The sequence below is a fragment of the Berghia stephanieae genome, chromosome 13 (genome assembly GCF_034508935.2).
Source record: "Berghia stephanieae isolate SIO BIC M18660-M18661 chromosome 13, UCSD_Bste_1.3, whole genome shotgun sequence".
Classification (NCBI taxonomy): Eukaryota; Metazoa; Mollusca; class Gastropoda; order Nudibranchia; family Aeolidiidae; genus Berghia; species Berghia stephanieae.
This window is the reverse complement of record NC_088372.1, coordinates 35,889,491-35,898,687: the sequence shown is the minus strand read 5'-3', so window position 1 is coordinate 35,898,687 and position 9,197 is coordinate 35,889,491.

The window sequence follows — 9,197 nt, the reverse complement described above, 5'->3', positions numbered from 1 at the left end:
TCTCTCTCTTCTTTCTTTCTTTCTTTCTTCTTCCTTCCTCCCCCCCCCCCCGTCCCGGCTCCAAAAAAAAAATATTAAAAATTCAGTGGCTCCCAAACCAACTCCAACAGAAGCGCTTGATATATTTATCGGACGTTACAATGCCTGCGATTTTTTGTTTGTTTGTTTCTGTTGTTGTTGTTGTTTTTGTTGTAATATAAGTGTATCTCCAGTGAAGTCTATTACTATTCTCAAACTTCCATATCTTCAAATTTAAACATAAAAAAAATAATCCAAAAACTCTTGCCACGTAAAGGACAGATAAATCGATCGATATTTGAAGGACCAGTTTTCTGGTCAAAATTTTAAAGAATACGACAGCAAACGAAAACAGCCTTCTCGTTGTATCGAGCTGGTGTAACCGTCGCCATACACAACTCATTGTCGTAATAGGATTTTGATTTCATACCGTACCGTCGTCCACGCCGCAGCTCCGTTTATCAAAATGTAATCTGTCCAGATGCCTGTATTTCAAAACACCCTCTTCATTATCGCAAGCCATATGTCATCAGTAGTATAAACAACTTTTGATGTTGCCTACCTACATACTACACTGCCGTAATCTGGAAAAATACATATTTAAAAATTTGGCTAGAAAACTCGCCCTTAAAATATGGATAGATTTAAATGACCATCATCTTGGCAAAAGCTCTCAAACCTGTTAAGATTTTTTGCCAAGATGACGGTCATTTAAATCTATTGATATTTGAAGGACGAGTTTTCTGGCCAAAATTTAAATATTTGTATTTTTTTTTTTTAGAGTACGGCAGCGCAGGTGACCCCCCCCCCCCCCCCCACGCCTCTCCGAGACAATTCTTTGATAATTGTAATTGTATCATGACATAACTATCTATACATGTTGCTGTCTGACGTCGTTTTGTAGGTTATGTTCATCTCTCTCTCTTCCCCCCCCCCCTCCCTCTCTCTCTCTATCTCTCTATCTCTCTCTTCTCTCTCTCTCTCTCTCTCATCTCCTTCCTTATCTCTTTCTCTCTTGTTTCCTCCTCTCAGTTCCCTACCCCTTGTAAGTTTTTGTTTGCTTTGAGTCGCTTCTGTTGACTAATCCAAATTATCTTCGAAATAGAATTAATATGTTCATTAAAAAAAAAAAAGAAAAATCATAATAAAGTAAAGCACCTCCCTACACCACCCCCACCACCCCCCCCCCCCCCCCAAAAAAAAAAAAAAGAAAGAAAGAATATATACAAAGAGAACATAAAAAAAAGAAAAGAAAAACCAAACACCAAATTAAAAAAAAAAAGGAAACAAAAACTAAATTTAACAACAACAGAAAGCAAGACATAAACAAAAAAAAAAATCCTTCCATATCGCGTCAGTTTTTAACCATCAATACTTATTCGATGGATTTACCAAGAATTACACAATACGGGCGAAGAAAAGAAAAAAAAGGAGGGGGGGGGGGGGGGGGTTGCGATGGTCTTTTGCAATATAGCAAGAAAAATATACATAATAGGAACTTTCCCATATACATGTACTGAGGTCATGGCCGATTTAGCTGTAGATGGCTCAGGGCATTTGGGCAGTCACATTGCGCACCCACATATTGACCGAACGCCCAAACTCAAACTCCGGAATGCATCAAATCCGTACTGAGTACCCATCTTCCCATAGAGAATAGATAGACCACAAACATGCGTAATCCGTTGTGTCTGGAACTCGTTAGCAATACCTTCTAAACAAGTGCAGCTCTTGCAGACTCCACGGGGTGTAATGCAGCACCCAATATAATCAAGTTCTAGATCTACCGAACATTAACGTAACGACTTAAATTTTTTTTGACCTGATTCAATTTTTTTTTTTTGGTATTTTACTCAATAAATATGAAATTGATTGACTTCCATCTTGTTAAAAATTACTTTCACCCGGCATCTCCTCGAAGTCTCGGGTTTAAATTAATAATTTTGACAAGTTGAGGCTCATCTTAAAAGGTGGAAATTTTAAATGGAAAATTTCCTGGTCAAACAGAAAGTGAAAAAAGGCGTTTTGTCGACTTTACGACAGAGTTGTGGTTCATCGGAATTCGAATCCAGTGGTGCGTGCCTTTTCCTGAAATGATTAGTATAGAGCTGTTCATGCATGAATCATCATCATAAACATTGCTCCTCCACCTCCTTTTTCATTTTCCTCCTCTTCCCCACCGACCTCCACTTCATCCTCCTCCTCCTCCTTTCCCCCTTCATCTCCCTCCCTCCCCTCCCCCCCCCTCAATAATAAAAATAACAACAATTATAAAAATAATAATAATGATAGTAATAATAATATTAATAATAATAATAATAATAATAATAATAATAATAATAATAATAATAATAATAATAATAATAATAATAATAATAATAATAATAATAATAATGATGATAATAGTAATAATATAATAATAATAATAATAATAATAATAATAATAATAATAATAATAATAATAATAATAATAATAATAATAATAATAATAATAATAATGATAATAGTAATAATAATAATAATAATGATAATAATAATAATAAGATGATATGATGATGATGATGATGATGATGATGATGATGATGATGATAAAACAATCAAGATGAAATGTGCGGTGGTAGACATGTAAGAACGGTAATAAAAAGTACCGGTACCAATATAGTTATTATTATATTTGACCCAATCAGTTCACACCTGCACAGACCATCACACACCATGGTGTTCTTGGGACTTACACATCACTTGACTAACACCCTTCTGACTTAATTACTGTTGAGTATGTACCTAGAACACTGTCTGAAAAACAGTGGCCCAAATCTCTCTCTCTCTCTCTCTCTCTCTCTCTCTCTCTCTCTCTCTCTCTCTCTCTCTCTCTCTCTCTCTCTCTCTCCCCTCTCTCTCTCCCTCTCTCTCTCTCTATCTATCTATCTCTCTCTCTTTCTCTCTCTCTCTCTCTCTCCTCTCTCTCTCTCTCTCTCTCTCCCCTCTCCTCTCTATCTCCTTCCTTCTCCCGTTTCCTCCTCTCAGTTCCCTACCCCACCCCCTCTTTTATTTCAATCACACGTCCACCCATCTGTGATTGGGTAGCTAGGTCTGTTAGATGTGCTCTACCAACTTAGCTCTTGGAACCCCCAATTCTGGTTAGGATTTTCATTCATATTCTATCAACCGCCTCCTCAAACCACCGCAATAAAACGTCTTCCTCTTCAACTTCAGCATCGCTTTCAGCTGTTAAAGTCATTCGCGTAACCCAGACCTGCCAACTTAAAAATGTAAAATCTCGTGATTTTTAGGAGATAAAAATTCTTGCTATTCACTATAGTTAACTTAAGTTAAAAAATAAAATATTTGCTCAAAACAAAGATTAAATAACACTTCAAAATCCATAGTATTATGCAGGTGCTCTGACATCAACTTCCATCTTCAAAAAGATTAATAACTTAAGACATCAACTTCCATCTTCAAAAAGATTAATAACTTAAGACATCAACTTCCATCTTCAAAAGATTAATAACTTAAGAGTTGTTCATGAAGTTCTGAAATTGGGGCCAAGATTTCGTAATTATACGAATTTTTCGTATTATTAGACAGGTCTGGTGAGATGGGGATTCGGGATGTGTGTAGTGGTAGTAGCTACATTTTTGTTTATTATGCCGCCTTCCGTAACCTGTGTTGCTGTTGTCACACGTTCCTTCATAATTATTATTAGTGCAAACTTCATTCTAGGAATGTTGGGCTTTACATCATTCCCCGTGTATTATATTGTAGTGGTGTATTCCTTTTGTAAATCTGGCCTTTTTCTTAGTGTTTGTTTCTGCCAAATGAAAATCATTCTGAGCATTTGTATAGATCATATTCATGGACTCGTCATGCTAATGTGCTTTAAAATGTATCATTTTATCCTTCTAGAGAGCACCCCCCCCCCCCCCCAATAAAAAAAAAACAAAAAAACAGCACACACCCACACTCACACACCCACACTCACACACACACACACACACACACACACGCACACACACACACACACACACACACACACACATACAAAAGGAAACAGAAATATTTTAAAAAAATATATTTTAAAAAAAACAAACTAAAAAACAAAACGACAAAAACAAAAAACAAACAAACAAACAAACGGATTTAAAGTGAGAATGCTCAGTTTTTACTTTGTTGAAATAATAAAATTTGCCATTAAGGAAACGCGGATCATCATCATCACCGTCGTGTCGTCGTCGTAGTCGCCGTAGTCGTCATCATCTTTATTTTTTAATCTGTAGGTAATTAATTAATGAATTAATTATTGATTAAATGATTAATTGTGAATTAATTGATTAGTTAATATGTTTATTCAGTAATTCTTTCTTTAATTTACTTATTTCATTGATCAGTATATTTATTTATTCATTCATTTATTCATTTATTTATTTATTTGTTTGTTTGTTTGTTTGTTTGTTTGTTTGTTTGTTTGTTTGTTTTATTCATTCATTCATTAAAAAATATTTAATTTGTTTATTCATTCATTCAATCATTAATTTATTTGTTTATTTATTTGTAACGAACAAGCGACATTTTTACATTGCGTAAAACACAAAGTCGTATAAGTAGTACTTTCTCGTTCAACAACTTACATCCCTACGAAATATGAGACGGTAGTAATCCGACCCCGAGCTGAAACTGACGGCAGTGGGAGGAACAAATGCCTATACAACATTACATTAACGTGTTAACGACTACGTTCCCAAACTACAACGATCGACGGACGACGTGGAAGAAAACGGAAGATCTTTCTTAAGACTCTCAAGACAGATCCTCGCTTTCTTCCACGTCGTTCGTCGATCGTTGTACGTTAGGAACGTAACGTTAACTTGCTATTATAGCTGTGAATACGAGTTACTAGACTTGTTTGTTTGTTTCTTTCTCTTGATTTTATTTCTGATGGCGTGTTTCCGAGTTGGACGTGCCTTGATTGGAGTGATAGTAAATTAATATGTGCTAAACAGTAATGAACAAAAATGAACAGAACATTTTTGGAAAAGATCATAATATCAGACACATGTCGTTTTGGCCTAAAACCCTTCTTCGGCCAATAACACAATATCGCGTCAATGCAAACATTAATATATCACTTGAATTCCAGACAGACAGCAGATATTACGACAAATAGTAATGTTTTTATTTAATTAACTGGAGAAGGATTTTGATCCGAAACGTGTGTGATATTTTTTATCGGTTTCTTGCAGCTTTTATCACTTTGATTTAAATATGTCCTAGTGCTGCCTAGTCGTTTTCGTCGTGGCATCATCATCTTCATCATCATCGTCATCATATCATCATCATCATCATCATCATCATCATCATCATCATCATCATCATCATCATCATCATCATCATCATCATCACCATCATCATCATCGTCGTCGTCCCCCCTTATCGCACGCAGAAAGAATGAGATACAATCACTCGTGTAGTTTGATAGACTCTGATGTAGACGCCGGTTTCTCGTGCCTTCATAAATTCTTTATGACAAATGGATTCTGTCAAGAAAACTGTGTTGTTTTTTCAAATGCTGGAATCAGCGACCGGAGGTGGGCTAACACTGAACACTTTACATCTCTCCTCTCTTCTCTCTCTCTCTCTCTCTCTCTCTCTCTCTCTCTCTCTCTCTCTCTCTCTCTCATTATTATTCATTATCTAAAACTTGCTCACTGAAAGTTGCAAGAAACTTTTGGAAGTCGATATAGCAGATAAAAGGAAAACGTAAACGTTTAGAGTATTTCATTTCGGAGTAGATATTTCCTGTGTGCCATCTATTACTCTCCCCTCCCCACCTTCAACAGGTTTATTTAGTTTTAGTTTTATGTAATTTCATCGACAATTTATAATAAATTTTGTGAGTTAAGTTATCGAATGGATTCTTATCGTTTCTTTCTCCCCCCTCTCTCTCTCTCCTCTCTCTCTCTCTCTCTCTCTCCTCTCTCTCTCCTCTCTCTCTCTCTCTGCTGAAAAGAACAACGAAAACTGCTCACTTTGCGACTCAACACTGGGTTATGCCTATCTTTCTTTATTCTGTAAAACAGACTTTGAAAATAAATCTCCCGAAGGTATGATTAGAGTAAATTTTTATTTATTATTAATTTTGTTTCTTTCATAAGACCAGAGTGCGAAATTCCATTTCCCCATCAATCCTCGCCATCCCTGTTGTAAGAAATCGATGCGTTGAGGAGATTATAAACTCTGTCGTACTATGAAAAACGAAAACAATAAAAATTGAACCTAATAAAATCAAACAAAGCAAAATCACAAAAACAAAACAAAAACAAAAAACAAAACAAATCAAACAAACCGTCTATCTGCCTTACCGATGTGAAATTATTTTCAGGTCTGATAACCAAATTTATTAAGGACTCATTGTTGTAATGGAAATCTCAAAAATTGACGCAAACTATTTTCCATTTCAGCAATGTTAAACTAGGCCCATGTAATTGCGTTAGGTTATATGTACACTTCGTACCGTACCATTCTTGTAACTATAGGTATTCAGTTAGATAGAGAAATGATATACTGTTTGAAGGGTAGAAAAGATAAGACGTCTGTTTTAAATGTTTCATCATTGGGAGGGTTTAAACGTCATCTGTTCATCGTTATTTATGTTGATAGAAAGTTTCTACAGAACAGTTATCTTTTCTAAACGTGGGTGTTTGTTTTCATTAGTTCCAGCAATTATGGTAATTTAGTATTTGGAGGTGGGCGGAGAAATTATGGTGTAGAAGAAATATCTAAAGGCAGATTATTTGAATTTACTTATGTGTGTGTGTGTGTGTGTGTGTGTGTATACACGTGTACGTGGGGTAGGGAGGGAGATTGAGAGAGAGAGAGAGAGAGAGAGAGAGAGAGAGAGAGAGAGAGAGAGAGAGAGAGAGAGAGAGAGAGAGAGAGAGAGGGTATATACATGCAAACCCTCTCTCACAACGATTGAATTAATGAATTAATGAATTGAATAAGTGAATGAAATAATGGAAGAATGAATGAATTAATGGAATAATGAATGGATGAATGGGTTGATGAATGGACGGACCAACGAACGAACGAATAAACCAACCAACCAATGAACGAACGAATGATTGAATGAATTAATTAATGAACGAACGAACGAATGAATATATTAATGAACGAACGAACGAATAAATGAATAAATGACCTTGTCAGTCTGGCATGTTGATTAACAGGTAAATCTGGTTATTGTAGTGTCCACAGCACTCCCACCACCTATGCACGACGACCTTCCCCGATGACCACCATTGTGATGAATGAAGAGGAGTTGTAAATGGGAATCTTTTACGATGTCTTTCCTCATCATCCTGGTTTATAGTATTGACTTTTCACCCTTAGAGCCCATTCCCATGTACCGTCAATCGTCGTCAACTTTCGTTCCTCCTCTCTCTTTTAGAAAAAAAAAAGAAATTGTTTTCATTCATTCATTCATTCATTCGTTCATTCATCCGTTCTTCTCTTCTCTCTCTCTCTCTCTCTCTCTCCTCTCTTCTCTCCTCTCTCTCTCTCTCTCTCTCTCTCTCTCTCTTTTTTTTTTCTTTCTTTCTTTTTTCTTTCTTTATTCTTTCCTTTCCCTTCATTTTTCTCTATTTCTCTTTTAAAAAAGAGACTGAGATTTTGACAGCCCTAGCAGTGTTTGATAATCATTGCTCTGTCCAACAATGGAACTGCTCTTTTACGTACATTTTTGAATTCACACGTGTGTAAATTAATGAAAGGAAAAATAAATAGAACTCCCTTTATTCATCCGGGAGGTGGAGATTTTAAAGGGAAAAATGGAATAACCCAGGCGTCAACCGCAGTGCAGCTCCGCACAGTGAGCTATATATTCGATGTGGCTTATACTCAAAGCCTCACTGTGCGACAGGGCATTGCTGTGTTGTAAGTCATGTCTGAAGGATTGTGGTTCTTTTAGGGGGTTGGGATGGTGGTTGGATGTGTGTGTGTGTGTGTGTGTGTGTGTGTGTGTGTGTGTGTGGAATGCGTGTATGTGTTTCGTGTGTGAGTGTCTGATACAGAGATAGATAGATATATAAATAGATAGAGAGAGAGAGAGAGAGAAATAGAATTATATATATATATATATATATATATATATAAATATATATAATATATATATATATATATATATATATATATATATAGAGAGAGAGAGAGAGAGAGAGAGAGAGAGAGAGAGAGAGAGAGAGAAGAGAGAGAGAGAATGTGCATATGTATGAAATGGTTTTGTCTCAACAATATGTTATTAAAAATCAGATAATGTCTGAAGTTGAATAATAAAATGAAATGTAAAAAAAAAAAATTAAAAAAAGAGAAGAGAAGAGTTCACCGTGATGTTTTTCGTATTGTCTTCCTTCCAGTATTATAAATTTTCTTCCCGCCACTACATTCATTCGTTTGGATTTCAGTTTTATATTTCTTTCTTTCTCCAATCTGTATGTTTTCTTTCCATTCATCCAGTTGAAATGGAACTAGCCCGTTGTAACCCCCCCCCCCCCCCCTTCACCCTATCTATCGTAAATCGGATGTTCGCATCACACCAGGTTTTTATGGACAGACGTTCTTGGATTCTCTAATCTCTCTCTCTCTCTCTCTCTCTTCCTCTTTCTCTCTCTCTTCTCCCCTTTTCTCTCTCTCTCTCTCTCTCTCTCTCTCTCTCTCTCTCACACACACACACTTTCTTTCTCTCACACCCACCTATACACTTAAATTTATTGAAGAGAGAAGGGGAAGAGAGAGAGAGAGAGAGAGAGAGAGAGAGAGAGAGAGAGAGAGAGAGAGAGAGAGAGAGAGAGAGAGAGAGAGAGAGAGATAATATCATTTACTCTTTTACTCACTCGCTCTTTCTCTATCACTCTCTCACTGACTCATTTGCTCACTCACTCACGCTCCTTTTATCACACGCATATACACACACGTACTCACACACATTCACACATGCACACACACGCACACACATCTCTTCCCCCCCCCCCCTCTCTCTCTCTCTCTCTCACACACACACACACACACTTTCTCTTTCTCTTTCACTTAATCACTCTAACTCTCTCAGTCACCCATTTCACTTTCCCTCTCCCGTATCACTCTCCCTCCGCCCCCCCCCCCCTCTCTCCTCTCTCCTCTCT